Source organism: Poecilia reticulata, chromosome 2, assembly GCF_904066995.2.
Source record: "Poecilia reticulata chromosome 2, P_reticulata-male-v2, whole genome shotgun sequence".
NCBI classification, from domain to species: domain Eukaryota; kingdom Metazoa; phylum Chordata; class Actinopteri; order Cyprinodontiformes; family Poeciliidae; genus Poecilia; species Poecilia reticulata.
Window position 1 is genome coordinate 38,951,038 of NC_088831.1, and position 18,073 is coordinate 38,969,110.

Sequence of the window (18,073 nt, forward strand, 5' to 3'; positions counted from 1 at the left end):
GTTCCAAACTATTACCAAGACCAAATGTCAAAATGTATTGCTAATTTATCTGACTAATCCTGGATCAGTTGCATAGTTTAAATTTTAATGTTCATGATTGTCACAAAAAAATCATACATGGGAAAAAAACAAAGACATTCTACATGACATGTTTGTTTTTTTCTGTTTTGGATTCATTGTAAACAGACTCCAGAAATTAACTGGAAAAAATATAATTCTACCCCAGCAGCATGAAAAAAAAAAAAATACAATTTTGCTGCTATTGATGTTTAACCAAAAACAGTAAAAGTTTCTTAATACCTTTTTACCTGATCAACCTAATACAAACAACTATTGAAGATAAAAGGATTGGGACTGAACAACCGTATAGCCATAAGAAAACCACAAATTAGTGAGGATTTTCAGAGAAATGCTTCGGTTTGCCATAAAGTTTGGAATCTAGAGGGATGGATAGATGGTTATATTGTCTGATGAATCCAGACTTACTGTCTTCAAAAGTGATGAGCACATCAGGGTAAGAAAAGAGGCAGATGAACTAATGCACCCATCATGCCTAGTACCTACTGTACAAGCAGTGCAGAGGTCGCAGTGCCATAAACTTGGGTTCAGCAACATTATGTGCCCAAAGAAGGATGGTATAACCTGGTCATATACTGGATGACCAGGTTATACCATCAATAGGTGACAAGATGATATGATTCATCAGGGTCAAATAGAGAACAAATCTTTAGGAGCAGGAGGCCTTCTTTTCAGGATTGACTGGCCACCTCATCCTTTATTCCAGTGACATTGCAGAAGTTTATCCACACAACGCCACAGGAAATGTATGCCAACAACATTTTTGTGTGTCTTTGCTTTTGGTGACCTGTTTTTTCGACAAGTATTATATACCCATAACTAATATTTATTACAGTCCAAGTAGTTCACTGCTTTGTCAACATTGTGTTCAAGAATGTTATGTTGACAATATGTATTCAAAAGCTTGGCATCTTCAGAAATATCTGCTATGAATCCACAGTGAATGTGTCTATGTTTACTTTAAAAGGGGCTGAAGATGGATAGAGAACTTATAGGAACCATGTTTTGCATCTCAGGTGTGATAGCTGATCAATTTAGCATTTATTTTCATTCTCAATGGACACACTGTTTAGACTGCAAGAGTTGCAAAGTGTGTGCATTGGTAGATACACGCATAGAAAATGCAATTTCCTTAAAGTTCATACAGAGTTTATGTATTCATGCATCCATTATTCATTCCCTTCCAATCATACTTTCTCTGTTTGTCTGCCAATAACCTTCTTCATATTATTTCCCATGTTTTTACGTTTTTCTTTTCTTTTTTTTCTTAGAAGTGCCCTTTAAATAACCCATCATCTAAACTCATAATGTAAACAAAGTTTATGTAAAATAATCATATCAATTTAAAATTTGACAATGTCTTATTGGTCATTGACTTTATAAAGTAACATTTTCTCTAACTTGACAACGAAAGGAATAAGTAAACCCAGCCTCAGTCTAGTTGTAGCATTCATTTTAAAACCTCAAACATTTCTTAAGAGAACCGTAGACTTATTAAAACGTATTTATAATATGGAAATCAGTTTCCACCAGGAGAAAATGTACAAACACTTATCCAGTCTATTTTCTGAAGTGACCCGCTAAGCCTTGGATGAGAGCAGCCCTCGGTTTTCACGAACAGCTGCCCCCCTCCCACCGTCACCCATCCACCACCAGCCAACCCGTCCAAGTACCCCTCACAGGTTACCATAACAACCACGACCTCTGGCACTCCACCAATTAGAAAACAATCAGCCTTGAGAGACCAAAGTGAAGTGAGCTTGGCAGAGCAGGAAGGAGGGGCATTGTAGTACATGTGTAAAGGATAAGCAGCGAACAAGAAACAAAGAAAAAGCATGAAATAAAAGCAGGTCCTCGTAGGGGTGGTTTGTTTTGCATTTAATTTGAACAAAAATGGGTTTTGTTAATTGAAAAAAATATTGGTACATTAGAACATTAATTCCTTTTAGTATTTCATGCAACTGGGTGTTTTGGATGTGTTGGCCTTGCTAATAACTTATGTTTGCTTTTCAAAACGTGTCATATTATGTCAGTCTAAAGACTTTCAGTGATGCTTCAAGATGTGAGTAATCTGATGATGCCTTTAAATGGATACATTGCAAATTCACCTTTTTGCTGAGTTAGACACCCGAGCATTTCCATTTCATTTCAACCTTCTTCCATTTTACACATGGGAACAAACCAATGTTTTGACCATCGCGGTGAAAATATAGTTTTTTTTAGAAGTTTGATATTTTTTGATTTTTTGATTCATAATTTAATTGTATTTCATTTTCCAAAGATTTAGTAATTCACCCAAATCCATTGATTCCGTTCTCCTTTTTAGCGTTAGGGGACTGATAGAAATGATTCCCTCAAACTAGATTAGACAATATAATAATCAAAAACAAATACAACTTTTACCTTAAAGCTGTTTTTGTAAAACATTTACTAAAATAGAAAATTATCTACATACATGTAGTGAGATGGGAACTTTCAGTGTTGCTTGCCGATTTGTTTGAGATGATCTCTCTTCCTCCATGTTAATTAACAAGAAAACCCGTTGACTCATAAGGTAAAGCAAAAACCAATTCCTTTTTCTGTCTCTTTGTTAAACACACACACTTTTGCATGCATACATATACCCGCCCTGTAGGTCTGAGCTTTTCCACATCAATCTAGTCTTGAAGGTAATTGTCAAGTAGAATGCTTTTGCCATATATTTGAACTCTTTTTTTTTCTTTTCTTTTTTTTTTTGTAACCCAGATCATTTTGTTAACTTTTTTGTCTGTCCATTTATCTGATGAAAAATTATCTGATAAATCAATTAGAAAATTCTATATATATATATATATATATATATATATATATATATATATATATATATATAATACTTTATTTTATCAGCAGCAATGTTGTCTCTCCTAGCTTTAAAATTATCAAATTGATGTAGGAGAGTTTGAAAAAACATGAAATTTACTTTTAATATTTTTGTATTGCTGGGCAACAATTTGGCTACATACTTGCATTTGAAGTCTTAGATATGTCCTTCAAGATAAATCTACACATTTAAAAATGGATGCAAACAACTCAGAGCTGCATTTCACATTGATCGTACTGAGTGTCATCCAAATATTGAAGCCCATGCTTGGTAGGTGCTGGGTCATTTTCTTTGACTCTAGAAGCACTGGTGCTTTAACTAATTCATTTTTTGATACCTTGGTAATGGACCGATATACTGTTTCATGTCTGTCTAGTGTTTCAGTGGCGTAGACAGATTGGCTGCCATAGCTAAATAACCCTCTAGCATTGCTTTTCCACACACACACACTGTAACATAGATAATTTGTTGACAAGCTAAACAGGGATCCCACAGATGTTTTTTGGACATGATGGGAAGATATCTATCGCACATACCTCAAAGAAGTGACGAGACTGGACGTTTCACAGAATGCATTTCATTTCTCTACATTTATACCTGTCTGAGACGTATTTGTCAATACTGAAACAACTTGATAGGAAGGGAAACAGGCGGAAAAAGTAGCAAGAGGAGGAATGATTTTTGACGAGAATCAACAGATGAGAGGAGATAAAGAGGCCAATGAAGTGAGGACGTGCACAAAGAATAACAATAGGAGCCGGTGAATGAATATGCTGGGTGGAGAAAGCAAAATAAAATAAAAAAAATAGAAGCAAAGGCAGAAAAAAGTAAAGAATAAACTAAACTGAGATGCTAGGAGTGAAAAGTAGTGAATATGGGAAGAACTAAAATGGGAGAATCTGAAGAGGTTGCTTTGTAGGGGCAGGGAGGAGGTAATGGGGAGAAAGACAAGAAAATGGCTAAAGTGTGTGTTTTCCGGATTCAAAGCGTGTGATTCAGCCTGGCTAATAAGAGAAAGCTCTCAAGAGGCACTCGTGTGCACCATCCCTTCCTCCCCCCCTAGCACTCCTTCCTTCAATAGATCCTTTCTAGGTCTCTCTTCCCCCTTGTTGCACTCTCTTCCTCTCATTTATGATTTCCGCCTCTCGTATTTGCACAAGTAGTTCTCAATGAAAAATAAATTCCATGCAAAGGACATCCGCCCTCCGTAGAGCACGCACATGGTAAAAGTACACATGGGCGCATATACTTGGACTCATAAAATAACACTTTTGTATGTCAAAAATGTACACTCAGGGACAGCTTTGTTCATCTTTCATTCTGTTTTGCATCACAATTCTACGTTCTCATGCAGGGACTATAAACCTCAAGTCTGGTGAATTACTTAAATTATAGAGTGGACACGTTTTAAGTTGCTAATTCTTCGTAGCTAAAATCATGACTGTAGACAAAACACTCAAAGTGTTTTTCTGCCCTTTTATGGTGTTTTAGAACATTGAATACTAGTTGCTCTGTCTGCATTGGTGATAATTTAGTCTCTTCATGCTTGAACTGGCTGCAACTGATAACTTTTTAAACGACTGAGCTCATCAAGCGATGAGTGTGTAAAATGAAATGATGATATCATGGACCAAGTAACATATTCCCTATAATGCAGTTGAAGTGTAATTTTTATTCCCTTTATTTAAGTATACATACGCTATAGAAATTAGATGAACATCAAAAGCAATACACACTTAGAAGATGGGGTGTTTAAAAATAATGCACCTAATTTCTTATCACTTAGGCCAGTATAACGCATGTTTTTAGATACTCTACGATACATTGAAAGATAAAGAATGGGACAGCGGCTTAATTACAGCAGCAAGTTACAAAAATAAAGTACATGAATCTCATTGTAAGGCATGTTACAGCTACCTCAATGAGCAGCAGTGTGAAACCTTGTTGATAAGTACTATTATAAGAGTCCTTCTCTTTGATGACCTACATTTTTCACCCGGGCTGGATGTGGATGTAAAATATGGTAGAGTAATAAGAAATCTAAACAGTTATATTAATTTTTTTGTCTTAACTTTCATTAAGATCTACAATCTATTAACTATATAAGAGCAACACTGACAAGCGCACGACTGTGCCTGTACTGTGGCTGCGTGTTACCAGGGCCATATCTCCAGGGCCACCTGTAGTTCCCCACAAGCTGTAAGCCAACTTTACGGATATAGTGATGAATTGTGTATTTCTCTTACCTATCGTTGCTGTTGTAATCCATCTTTAAGCCATCACAACTTTTGTTTGGTTGCCTTTTCTTGATATCACTATCTGGATTATTTTTCACTGCCAGGATAGAAGTCCCCACTGTTTTGTCATCTGTTCTATTTTTATGTGTAGCGTGCATATGGCTCAGTGTGCGTGTTTGCATCATGTTGACAGCTCACCACAGTGACCTGAGCTGTCACTGATGTATGTATTTTCTCAGATCAACCTTTTTCTCACAGTGTCTGTTTCTCCAAGCTGTTGGACTGCATATGTGCCTGAGATGGCCATGAAAGTAGGTTGACTTTGTGTTTGTAGAACAATTCTAGTGCTGATTTGACAGTATGTTTTGGATCATTAACCTCTGGATCACCTGATGACAACCCATTTTCAGTTTTCAGACATACGCCACCAATTTTGAAATTTAAAGTTGTTGGGTATTATCGAAGACTCTATGATCCCATGCTTCCTGATAAAACTTACAGGGCCTTTGAAAGAGAAACAGACCTGTAGCATCACAGATTATGCTTAATAATATGTATTTTTTCACATCCTTTGTTTCATGACCTGTTTCTCTGGATTCCGCTTGCTAGTCACCTTTTTCTACCACTTTTTCTACCACAAAAGCAATTGCCTTTTGTGACTTACACCCGTATGAAATATCTTAGCCTCTTTAATTGTGACTCCATTGTTTTAGCAAAATTTCTTCACTCCATATAATAAAATGCTTAAAAAATAAAAATCTGAGAAAAATACTTTGTTACATGGTGCTAAACAAGAGGCACCTTAACAGTCAGAATTAAAATCTCCATCGGTTTATCAGGTTGAAATGAACTGCAACTTAAGTGCTTCAGCAGAAGGTGACTGGGTATCCTTTCATGGTTCTTGACATTTCACCTCATTCAAAAGCATTCTTGAGTTCACTCTTCATCCACAGCTCATTTTGACCTGAAGAAAACGTTCAGATGTGAGGTGAAGTGTTTTCCAGAACCTTAAATGGGACTCTAGCTGCCTTCTTGTTAGGCACTCAAGGGCGTCATGACCAGGTTTTGCAGAGAAACTAGTCAGACAAATGGATTGGGGTAGGACCAACAATTTATATATTTAGTTTTTTTTTTTTTTTTTTTTTTTCATGTTTTCTCGTTTTTAATAAATGTTTTGATTAGAAGGATGATGTACCCTCCTGATGGAAACTCTTGTGCATAAGTCAAAAGTGATTTGGATCAAGGAGATGGATAAAAAAAATCATAAAATTATAAAGAGCAGGGATGATCAGCAGCTATAGTCAAGTAGGCTGTATTCTAACCCAGGGGTCTGCAACCCTCACCATCCACAGAGGCATGTCTGCCTTTACTCCGCTTCTTTAGAACTCTTTTAGAGCTGCAAACATGTAATGACCTTACATAAATACATCTTTTATGTAATAAGTCAGTCCCCCTGATTTTTTTTGTGATTCTGGAAATTCATGCAAAATCAACAGATTGCCGCATTAACTGCTTATTGCAAATTCCCTGCAAAAATGTGGAAAAAAAGGAGGTTAAGTGACTAACTCCCACCCATAGCTGGCTATATTTTGTACTTGTGGTACTAACATGTTTTTGTCAAATATGTCTGCTTGTTTTGTTTTTCTTTTTCTCATATTTGAAAACATTTTTGATAAATTTTCTTCTAATAGGATTTTAATATTTGTGTAAATTGATATTTGTAAAAAAAAAAAAATACATAGTTTATAGTCTAAAAAGAGATCTAAAACCGTATTATTGGTATTTTTAGTGTCAGGCTGTTGTGGAACTTCAACGTGATTACCCCATTAAAACGTTAAAACAAAAAGACATCCATTTGTTATTATTTATATCATTAAAAGAGCCACTTTAATGGAACTACAGATCAGTGCTCTACCCTGGAGCAACCCATGGTAATTTGCCAGGTTTTGTGACTTAAAAGAATTTGACTGTAATTATTCATTTTAAAACATTTTCAATATACTACTAAAACATATAAATCTGTTAAAAATCACAATTATTTAAAAATAACTTCAATAATATGGTTGCATAAGTGAGCACACTCATAAACTAACACTTTGCTGAAGCTTTGTTTAATTTAACTTCAGTCTTCCCCTCTATATTGGAAAAGTCAATCTTCAGTCCAGACATATGCAGAATTGAGGAGAACATTCTCACATCTAGAGCAAAAACAGTTCCCTGCTGCTCTGGTGGGATGCAGCCCTGCTCACCAGTTTCAATCTCATCTTTTCAATCAATTTGGAGGAATGTCTAGTTTTTTGAAATGTCACCACTTCCCAAAGTTTTTCCAAATATTGACACCTTTCTGTTTTGTGCCATATGCCATGTTTTTTGCATGCTCTTCATTAATTACATCCTTCTGGTCCAAAAAAGTGACTTGAACAAATTCAAAGGACGCAAATGTGGAAAACTAAAAAAATAAATAAAAAAATAAAAAATCCAGCTAGCACTGCTCAGCTGTAGTTTACGTTAATCAGATTCTATATAGTTGATTGTTTGTGGGAGCTCAAAAAGACAGAATGACAAAAATAAATCGAGAGATCTTTCAACAAGGCATCTTTTTTTTTTAACAGATTTGTTTCTATTTCAGTTAACCGTGCAGAATAAATGTCACATTACACAAAGTATTACAATTATTTATCTTGCTCTCATTTCCTTTGGCATTTTAACAGGTGTGCACACCTTTCGAGAGCCACTGCATCGGTCCGCTGCTTTTGAAGGCTATTATTTGCTGAGACCTGCAGGAAGCAGGCCTTTAGCCACACACACAACTGTTAAGTCAAAGGGGAAAGTCTGGCTAGACAGGCTGCCCGCATGATTTAGTGGCAGCGGGTTGACCACCTGTAGCGCTCCCTCTGAATCTGCCTGTCACACACACATATGTATGTATACGCCTGCACATACAGATGGCTTGTCCAAATAATGTCCTGCCAGTTAGTATTCAGTCCCTGCCGCATTCACACAGACACTGATTTTCATCACGACATGATGCCACCCTCCTCTGCCACCGCGGGTGCCTCTCTTGAGTACGACATTTGGACAGCTAGTCTGATTGATGTCATGGCAGTCGATAGAGCGCTAATTACTCCCCGTGCGTAGACCACGCTGTATTAGAGGCCGTGTCATATCCTGTCAGCTGCATTTTAAAAACACGTGTCACTTCCTGTTAGCCTGCGGAAGAAAAGAAAGGAACCCAGAGGCCTGGCAGCGCATGTAGCGGGCTCACACCGAAAACACTGCCGCACTGTTACGGAGTCTTTCTTTCAGAAAGCTTCCCTCTCCGCCTCTGTTCTCGCCCCTCCGTTTCCTCCCCTCTGACCCACCTGCCAGCATTGGTGGTCTTTTGTTGTCAAACTTCATTAGCAGAGATGTCGGCTAATTAGAGCCCAAGCACAAGCTCGGGAGATTAGGAAGAAAAAGATGAGATGAAAGGCGAGACGAGGGAGGGAGACGAAGGCAGGACGACGGAGACGGAGATGAGCAGATGATGAAGAGATTAAGATGAAGTAGGAGGGATAGAGAGATGAATGTTATCAAGGTAGAGATAGATGATTAGGTTAGTAGAAGGAGAGAGAGGGTAACAGAAAAACCAAAGTTGCTGAAAAACTCAAAATAGATTGCAAAGAATCTCCAAATTGTGAAGATTTACTTCACTCAGAAAGTCATCATAAAGGAAATTGATAAAGTTAATAAAATCCCACATCCTTGCAGGCAAATGAGGGGATATTTCTCACTCTAATTAGTTTAGTTCTTTTGTTTTGTTTCTAGCAACCGATGTGGTTTGTGGATATGAGACCGAGCAGATGAGTGGAAAATGCAGAAAGAAGATACAGCGGGCTGCAGAGCTGATGCATTGACCTGTGTCTGTTATTGTGGTCGACTTGATCTTTGTTAGACAGAGCTGATAATGATCCTCTGCTCTAGCAACTACACACCAGGGAGAACACGCAGTTGACCGGATGTTTGTTAACGTGTAAAAAGAAAAAGCTTGTCAACATCAGTTACTATGAAGCTGAGTATCTGATGCTCTTATTGATTGCACTGGCATAGATTCAAAAACACATAATTCTTAGCATTTATTTTTAAAATTCAATAAATTTAAGCTTTTTTTTATTTTCAGTTTGGGACATTGTCCAAAATGGAAAGCATGGGTTTATGATTTATGCCTTATTTAAATAAGGATTAGTCATAGTTTGCCCTTGCTTTTAAAGGTTGAGAAAGTCCTCAGTAGGGTAGCCTTTTGTCTTCTCAATTGATTAATGCAAATTTTTACCTTTTATGAATCATTTCCAAGCAAAACGTAACATCTCCCTAGCTTTCAAATCAATTTCAGTTTATGGTTTCAAACCGCATTGATTTTTTTTTTTCTTTTCAAATAGCTATCATTAGTTTGTGCTAATAAAAGAACATTTAGGTTTTTTTGTTTTTTTTCTGAAGGTCAGCCACTCTGCACGTTTCTCATTTTAAAATCCTTTTCTATCAATTTTATATTTCAAATCGGTCACAAAAACACTTGTTTATTCTCTTTCAAGGTGACCTTACCTCCAATAATAACCATTCTCATAAGAATAATCCAAAACCTTTAGCAGTTATGCAGGGTTGTGGTAAGGTCTTCTGGGGGATGTTATTATGCCTGATGGAGTTTGAAAGATCCCTTTTGAGAGTCTAGTGGTCATCTACTGGTCTGTTATCAAGGAGGGAGAATGTTGTGGATTTGCTGGTACCAAATCCATGACATAGACCTGAAGCATGGATGCACTGCTCTTATTTCCAGGCTATAACACCATCATGGAGGAACCATTGAACTGTTGTGGAGTGATGTCGGTGATTATATCTTGTTTAGCAATTATGCTTCAGAGAGTTACGTTAACAAGAGTAACATACATTAGTACTTTTAATCACTTGTGTTTTGATGCAGTTGACCGAATCTATTGTTGAATGGCATTGATGAGGTATAGACTGTTCAAAAGAGGCACATGAGGTGTTTTTGGGACTCGGAAAGTTTTTGAAAATAAACCTTGTCTGGTCACTTCACTTTGTGCTATTTGTAGCTGACAGCTGTGATCCGGCTCAAGACGATTTGCAAATGATTTGTATCGGCTAGACTTGATAAATGTTCCTATTTTTATTGGATCTTTGGTTGTAAATCAGGGGCAGGAAACCAAGCAGCTTCCAAAATGTGCAAAAAAACTAAATTTGTCAGAAAGTCAGAATTTCTTTCCAAAAGTTTGAGAAGAACCTTGAGAAAATAACAGGATTTTCATCTGGCTTGAACAGAGGCATAACTGTGCCGCTTTAGAGAACTCCTAAAGGTGTCCGTCTTTTTGTATTGTTTGGTTTAGATTCTCATTTTGATGCACGTTGTAATCTCACTTTCAGTCTGGTGTATAAATCAGACAGAGCCAACAATCTGAGTGGCATATTTCCCATGTGTCACCTCTTGGAGGAGGTGATAAATCACCTGTGTGTTTGTCCATCCCTGTTTGTTGTGCACCCATCCCCTGCATGAACCATTACTGTAGCCGCATGTGTGTCAGATACACCAGACCACACCAGCCTTTGGCCAGTTCCTGTCAGATTTATTAAACCTTCAAGCTCAAATTCATCTGTTATAGAAAGCTAATAATATGTACCTCACTTGTCTTTTCTCAGTATGTCTATATTATCCTCATCTCCATTTTTTTTGTATCCATGAAATGTGTTTCTTTACCTGCCACTCAGACGATGCTAATATATTCACTACATCTAAATTATGGATGAGGTTATTAAGTCATCTTTAGGTAAACTAAGCTGATAATACATTTTAAATGTATTAATAGTGAATGGGCAACACTGATAAAATAAATAAAGCATCTCTTGGGGAATTTAAACCAACATATTTTATCTTTTTCCTGAATGGATTGGCTTACTGCAGAGCTTGGCAGGTCTTACATTACAACATTAAAAATGGATGTTAAATATACATGTCCTGTGATCACGAGTCAGTTCCAAATGCTGATTTAAAATATGCCAGAAGACAGTTTTTAGGGCTGTAACTCCAGATAAAAAATTATCCAACCAGTGTGGTAAATATTTATAGATTACAATGACAAGGACATATTTCTTTACTTTACAGTGGATACTGATATTTCTTTGGGCGTCTGTCACCGTGTTATTAATGGAACAGAGGTCTTAATTATTAATGGCAAGGTTATTACCAGCTATGGCGAGTTTCCCATTCGGAGTTTTAAACATTTATGGAATTATTATTGGTGTGACAGAGCGGGAACCAGAGATTGATCTGGCTGTGCTTCCTTTGGTGTGTGCGGGGGACTTTAAGAAAGAGACCAAGAAGGAAAAAGTTTTTACTTTTGTGAAATATTTGCTTTACTTTGATTAATGTTAAAAAAATAACCTAAAGTTGGAGAGTAATATTTAATATGTGATGCTGTTAAGTTAAATGTAATAATAAATTGAGATTTCTTTTTCCACCAAAGCCAGTCGATAACCTTTCTATGTTTTTAGTTTGTGATCCTGGACGTGTTTAGATATGTGTGGTTCTTTTCTAAAGTCTGTTTATCATTTTGATGTATTCCTAACACCGCTCTCCTCCATTTATGCTGTGTCGTAAATCTTAAAAAACACCTCTCATTTGTGTGTGTGCATATTTTTTAAGTATGCCTATTTTTACTTGTTTAGAGAAAATAAAAATAAAAAAACATTCAATCCACAAAAGTCTGGAATTCAATATTTTCCGAGTTTGAAAAATGGATATGATTTCTATTTTCATTCCCTGTTCTACCTATCTACCTTACAGTTTGCTTAGATTTTATTTATTGTTATTTGACAGCCCTGATTTTACCTCTCTATTCTCCCAAGCATGCCACCAACAAAGCAGAAAGGCATGTTATTGCTGCTACAATGTGTGTAATCTCTCTGCTAATAAATCTAGTTGTTCAGCTGTGTTCAGTAAATCCAATGTCCTCTGGCCATCAGGATATTTAAAGTTATTTACCTTATTTCAGGTCTAGTATTAAATTATAAGTGTGGCTGCTCTGACTTGTATTCTAAGAGTACTAGATTTTCAATTTGCAATCCCCTGCATACCAAATGAATCATGCATTGCACCTTCTTCCCAGGAACACTGTATATTTACATATGCATTAAGTTATTTCACATGCTTTTAGCCAAAGCTACTTACAAGTGGTGAACACCATTAAAGCTTACTAAAAGGGACCCTGGCATACAGACCAAGTGCTAAATCTGTTTATATTTCTGTCCAGATGGGACAGGTGCAAGTGCAAATGAGACCTGTTATGGCTTTAGAGGTGTTAAGAAAGAGGAGGTGTTCGCTAAACACATTTCTTCAAGATATTCCTGAAAGTAGACAGTGTTTTATGTGCTCTAAAAGCAAATAAATGAGCTTAATCTACTGCAGTAAAACAATAAAATAATGTCTACAGATACTTTTTGTATTTTTGAAAAGGGTGCAGCAGTCAGGAATACCTAAGCTGTGTCAGAAACATAGGTTTGAATGTGTAAAGTGCCTTTAAATGGGATTAACCGGTGAATGCTCCTTGCAGACAGGTGTTTATACTAAAATCACTGGAGACACACTCATTGCTCTCAAATGATCACCAATTGGCTGTACCTCTATGGATTAGGTCAATCACTTTAAGTTTAAGGTTCAAGTTGATTTTTAAAAATGGAACAACATAGATTAGTGAACATTTACATGTATATACATGAGATTATAGCCCAGAAGCTAATTCCCATCTCTAGTCCCATTGGCAGGTTGATGTTAAAGCTCATCCAAGCACTTTAATGTTTTTTCGGGGGTTTTTTTTTACAGCCACTGCCGTTCTTTTTGGGAAAACTTGATAACTTGATATTAACTCCGATAACCATTATTACTTAGAAATAGTTGATGAATATTTCAGAGAAATATTATTTGTGGTTATTCGACTATTGATTATTCTGTGGGCCTTTATGGTTCTACTAAAAAAGCCATACATAAATAAACACAAGAGTCATACTCTTTCTGAGTAAGACTTGTAATACAAATGTTCAGTCAAGACCATCAAGAATAATAATTTTTCAATAGTTTTTATTTTTATTTTTATTACTTTTGTTTTTCTCAATTTCCAGACTGACAGAAGACGGATAAACCAAGAATTGACTGGTAGTTCGTCTGACAAGAATAAAATGTACAGTTTTACATGTGATGTTTTTAGATGTGCCTATAAGGTTTTTTCCTGCCGATACCGGTACCGATCACCCATGACGGCCGATCAACGATACCGATCACTGATACTGATCACATAATTATTATTATTATTTGATCATAAACACTACCGGTTACATTATGTGGAAAAAGGAACCATGAATTCACCTTAATTTAGACAAAAACTTGTTTTTAATAACTTTTTCCAAGAAGAAAACTAAACAAAACAGGCATTCTGCAAATTGTACTGCTATCGGTAATACTATCTTTAACAGACTGATAACATATGAAGGCTCTGAAGAGGCTAAATAATGCAAAGAGCCAAAATAAAACCTCTCAACATTGCCAAAAAAATTCAAGTATAAAACTTTACATTCAAAGGCAAATACAGGTTCCATTACAACAGTGGTCCTCAAACTACGGCCCGCGCTCTGGATTCGGCCTGCCTCCACATTTGGTCCGGCCCCCTGAACAATACCAGAGAGCATTCAGATTTTTTTTTTTTTCATATATTGTATTTTCCGGTTTATATGTGGATTTTTCTTCAACCGCCAGGGGGCTCTTTAGCAGGAAGTGTGTCCTGTAAACTGTGGGTGTTTTGTTTTGCATGGCGCATTGCTGCCATCTATTGGACTTTTAGGGAACTGCTTGACTTTTATGTTATTTAATCAGTACGGTTGTTTGCTAGCGGTAGAGCAGATGAACACACGTGTTTGTACGCCGCATTCCAGGTCAAAATCTTCCAAGCAATGCCTGTAAGTAGCAGCTTATACTTCAAAACGAGCCTTTATATTAACATATTAGGAATTCATATGTTACAGATACTTTCCCTCAATATATATACTAGAATATATACTAGTTTCACTAACGGTTTTTGCCCATGTGCTTTCTGGGTAAAAATCAATTGAGAAACGCGCACCCCCCGGTGAACACGCTGAACAGTTTCAACCTTCAAATCTCCCCCCACCAACCTCCCCCGTCAACAATTTCCAGCAGCGCACCGTCAACAAGTTACGGCAGAGCAGGTGATAAACGTGTAACACTTTTTCTGTTACAAACTGACTCCGGCCCCCCCCCACCAGAGAAGGGAAAAGTTATGTGGCCCTCACAGGAAAAAGTCTGGGGACCACTGCATTACAATAAACAATCCAGAGTTACTGAATGAAAACTTCCTGATAGCATGGCGGCTAGCTGATTACTGCTAGTTTTGAGTGGCTGTTTCTGACTGAGCGGAGTAATTATGCAGAGCAGGGAGGAGATCAATTATTTTTTCAGAGATTATTTGTCTCATGTTAGGACAGCGAAAGTTTTAATACGTATGTAAAATGTATTTTTTAAGTTAGATGCTGCAGCTTTAAACAGAGGTTTGGTGTGAGAGTCACTACCAGGTGGAGCAGAAGCGGCGCTCCGTCTGTGAAATATTACTACCTGTAGCGTGTAGCAGCGGTTCGACAGCGAGAACAGAACCACATCGCAGCTCGAAGACTTAATTAATTTTACGGGTTATTTGTTTAGCTTTCTGACGTCATGCTAATCCGGGTGAGTGTTTGTAGCTTTACCTGCTATCTGATCCTCCATATGTCTTTTTTACTGCAGTGAGCCTCGATGTAGCCAAACTCCGTCAAGTATGCCATTGTTTTTATGTCGTGTTAGCTTCGTTGGTTTAATGCATTTGGACCTGCTTCAATTTTCCGACACAACACGCAAACTTTCCCATTCACTCAGTGCGTTATAGTTCCACATCGCTTAGGATTTGTTGCTGCGCGTTTGCGCAGTGTGAAGGAAAGAGGAGACCAGCTGCACAGGCAGGCTGAGAAATGAGAAGCAGGTGATCAGTTTGTGTGATCAGCAACAAGAGATCGTGATCACCGATCATACACTTTTTCATGAAAAAAAGGTGACCGATCGATCGGCACACCTCTACTTTCACATCATCAGCCTAGAACTAAAGACAATCTCTTGTTTAAAAATAAACTTGAGAAATAACTACAATAACGCCTGATGCACTTGCTTCTCAGTATCGACATTTCTACAGGAAGCTTGCGAAACCATATTTACAGATATTTGTTTTTTTCTGTAAATAAAAAAAATAGTCCAGCATTAGTAAAGTGAGCAATTTTACTGTTTTAAGATCCATGAAGTGAACTTCCACCTTTTCACTGTTGAGTTTTCACAGATGCAGATTTTTTCATTGCACATATCTAAAATATTTGAAAGACACCACAGCTTTTGAAGCTGAAATACCTAGATTCTTCTTTGACTTCTTGATACCTTTTTTGACTTCCTATTGGTTGGTATTTGCAAAATATCCAATCCAGTAGTGCAATTAATTTGAGTTGACACTGCTTGGCTGTATCACCAAGAGTGGAAATAAGGACAACTGTAGATGTTAGCTTTTATGGTACACTGTTTCCACTGTCCATATTAATAAATATTAGGGTATGTTTAGTGTTTGAACTATTAAAATAGTCACTTATAAATGTTTTTAGAAGAGGAATCAAAAAATCCCCAGATTTCAACTATTTGTGGGCGACTGTGGTTCCTAACCTTGCCAATGCCAGGGTTCTGTTGTTTTGTAACGGTAGCATTATCACTTGATTTTGTATCTCAATCTTTCTGAATCTTTCATTTGGTTGATATTTTTTTCCCCAACAAATTTATTTCATTTTGTTCAAAGGTTATTAATTAAAATAACAGTAGGACAAAGTGGAGTCTTCTACAGAAAAGCATTTACCACTGATGCATGTCTGCTTTTACTGGATGGCTTAATTAAAATGTTAGCTTTCCCATTGCTTTTTCCTGATTTGTAAATCTTATGTAATTTATTCTATCCAATGTTCATTTGTTTTTTGTTTTTTGTTTTCAATTATTATTTTTAATGTAACCAACCAACTGGACCTTTTGTTGAACAATGAATAAAAAAAACCAAAGGAACAATTGGGACCCAATAAGATGTTTTGCACTGTCATCAGGTGCAGTTTCCATCTGATTTCTCTCTAAATGCATTCTTTCGGAGTGATGTTTTGTGTTACTGCTGACACAGCGCTTCTTTGCTTTTAGGCTGAAAGAGCAAACACACTCACATGCACACATGCATAAAAACTAGATTATGTGTCACTGTAATGCAGCATCCTTTTTTTTACACAGAGGACTGTGTGTGCACGCAACTTCTTTGAGACTATAGATTTTCTCTTGTGAATGTTTTAATACCATGTAGATTAAACGACAGCATAGTGTCTAATTTAACGTGCAATCGGTTGTTTTAAAAATGTAAAATTTGAGCTGCATGGTGACAAAAAATGTCGTACTCTTATCAGATCATGAGTTCTCAGCCTGAATATTTAATTTCTATTATTTGGGTTTGTTATAGAAGGTTTTTGACTGGGAATTTAGCAAAAACAAATATCCACAAACAAAGCACAGAGCAATATTCATTCATGATCCCTCAGAAGGCGTTGTTGTGCTCACAGAATGTCCTGGAGCCATTCTGAGTGTTTTTTTTTTTTTTTGTATTTGTATTTGTGTATATTGCTATTTTTCAGACTTTTCATAAATCACCTGATGTTCCACCAGCGCATTTTCCCCTCTTGCTCCAACTCGGTTCATGAAATTGCAAACTGCATCTCTAATGTTGCATATGACCTCATACTGTATGTGTATGATATGACTTTCTGCATTTCCATTATGTGTGGGTGAGTGGATATGTGTGCATGTGCATGACTCACAAGGGTGCCCAGAGTTCAGCGTTGATATGCTGTATATTTCCTGCGTTGACAGAGAGAATATTCATGAATTGATTGATGGTTTTGTTTTCTTTCCGGTTGCAAAAGAAGCAGGAAGAAAAAAGGAAACCGAAATAGATGCAGGCAGTGAGAGTGATCAAGGGATTGGAGTCTTCATCCCTGCAGTCCAAGTTTTGAAGTTGATGTTGGAAGTACTACTGTGCGAATGAACACATGGCTTATTTGGCGTCATCACCATAGGGACAATTGTTCAACAATAATTTACACAATATGTCAACTTTGGTCAAAACACAACACCCAGAAGCCAGTGTCATTTTGCCATCATGCATTGAAATAGTTTGTTTTGGTAGTTTAATATAACAAATACATTATGATTTTTACAGTTGCACCTTCTCAATTCATTAAGTACACAGAAAAGTAAAAAAAAAACAACAAACATATGAGTAATTCGTAATTATACTGAAAACTTGCTACCTACACCAGTTGATCAGCTGTCCCAAAAGTAACTTATTCAGTAAGCCATCAATAAATGCTGTACTAGCTTTGTGCTTTTTAATAAAAGCAGAACTTAAACTTGAGTTTTATGTCACTGTATACCAGGGGTGTCCAAAGTTGGTCCTTGAGGGCCGGCATCCTGCATGTTTTCGCTCTCTCCCTAGTGGTTGTAACAACCTCCTCAGCAAGTCGGTGTTCTGCTTAGGCCTCTAATGAGCCTTCATTTGATGCAGGTGTGTAAACCCAGGGAGAGAACTAAAACATGCAGGATGCCGGCCCTCGAGGACCGACTTTGGACACCCCTGCTGTATACTATGATATCCAAGCGTTCTTAGGACTTGTAGATACTTAAATTTGTATATCCTAAAGTAGCTTTTACAGGAACAGCTTTCCTCCAATGAACTTGCTTTTTAATAAA

General features: G+C 37.0%; 1 protein-coding gene across 4 annotated transcripts in view; it reads left to right on the forward strand.

The window, feature by feature from the left end:
* LOC103460460 (partitioning defective 3 homolog B-like) overlaps positions 1-18,073 on the forward strand; it is a 213,536-nt gene that overhangs the window by 131,505 nt on the left and 63,958 nt on the right. The gene's annotated exons all lie outside the window — the stretch shown is intronic.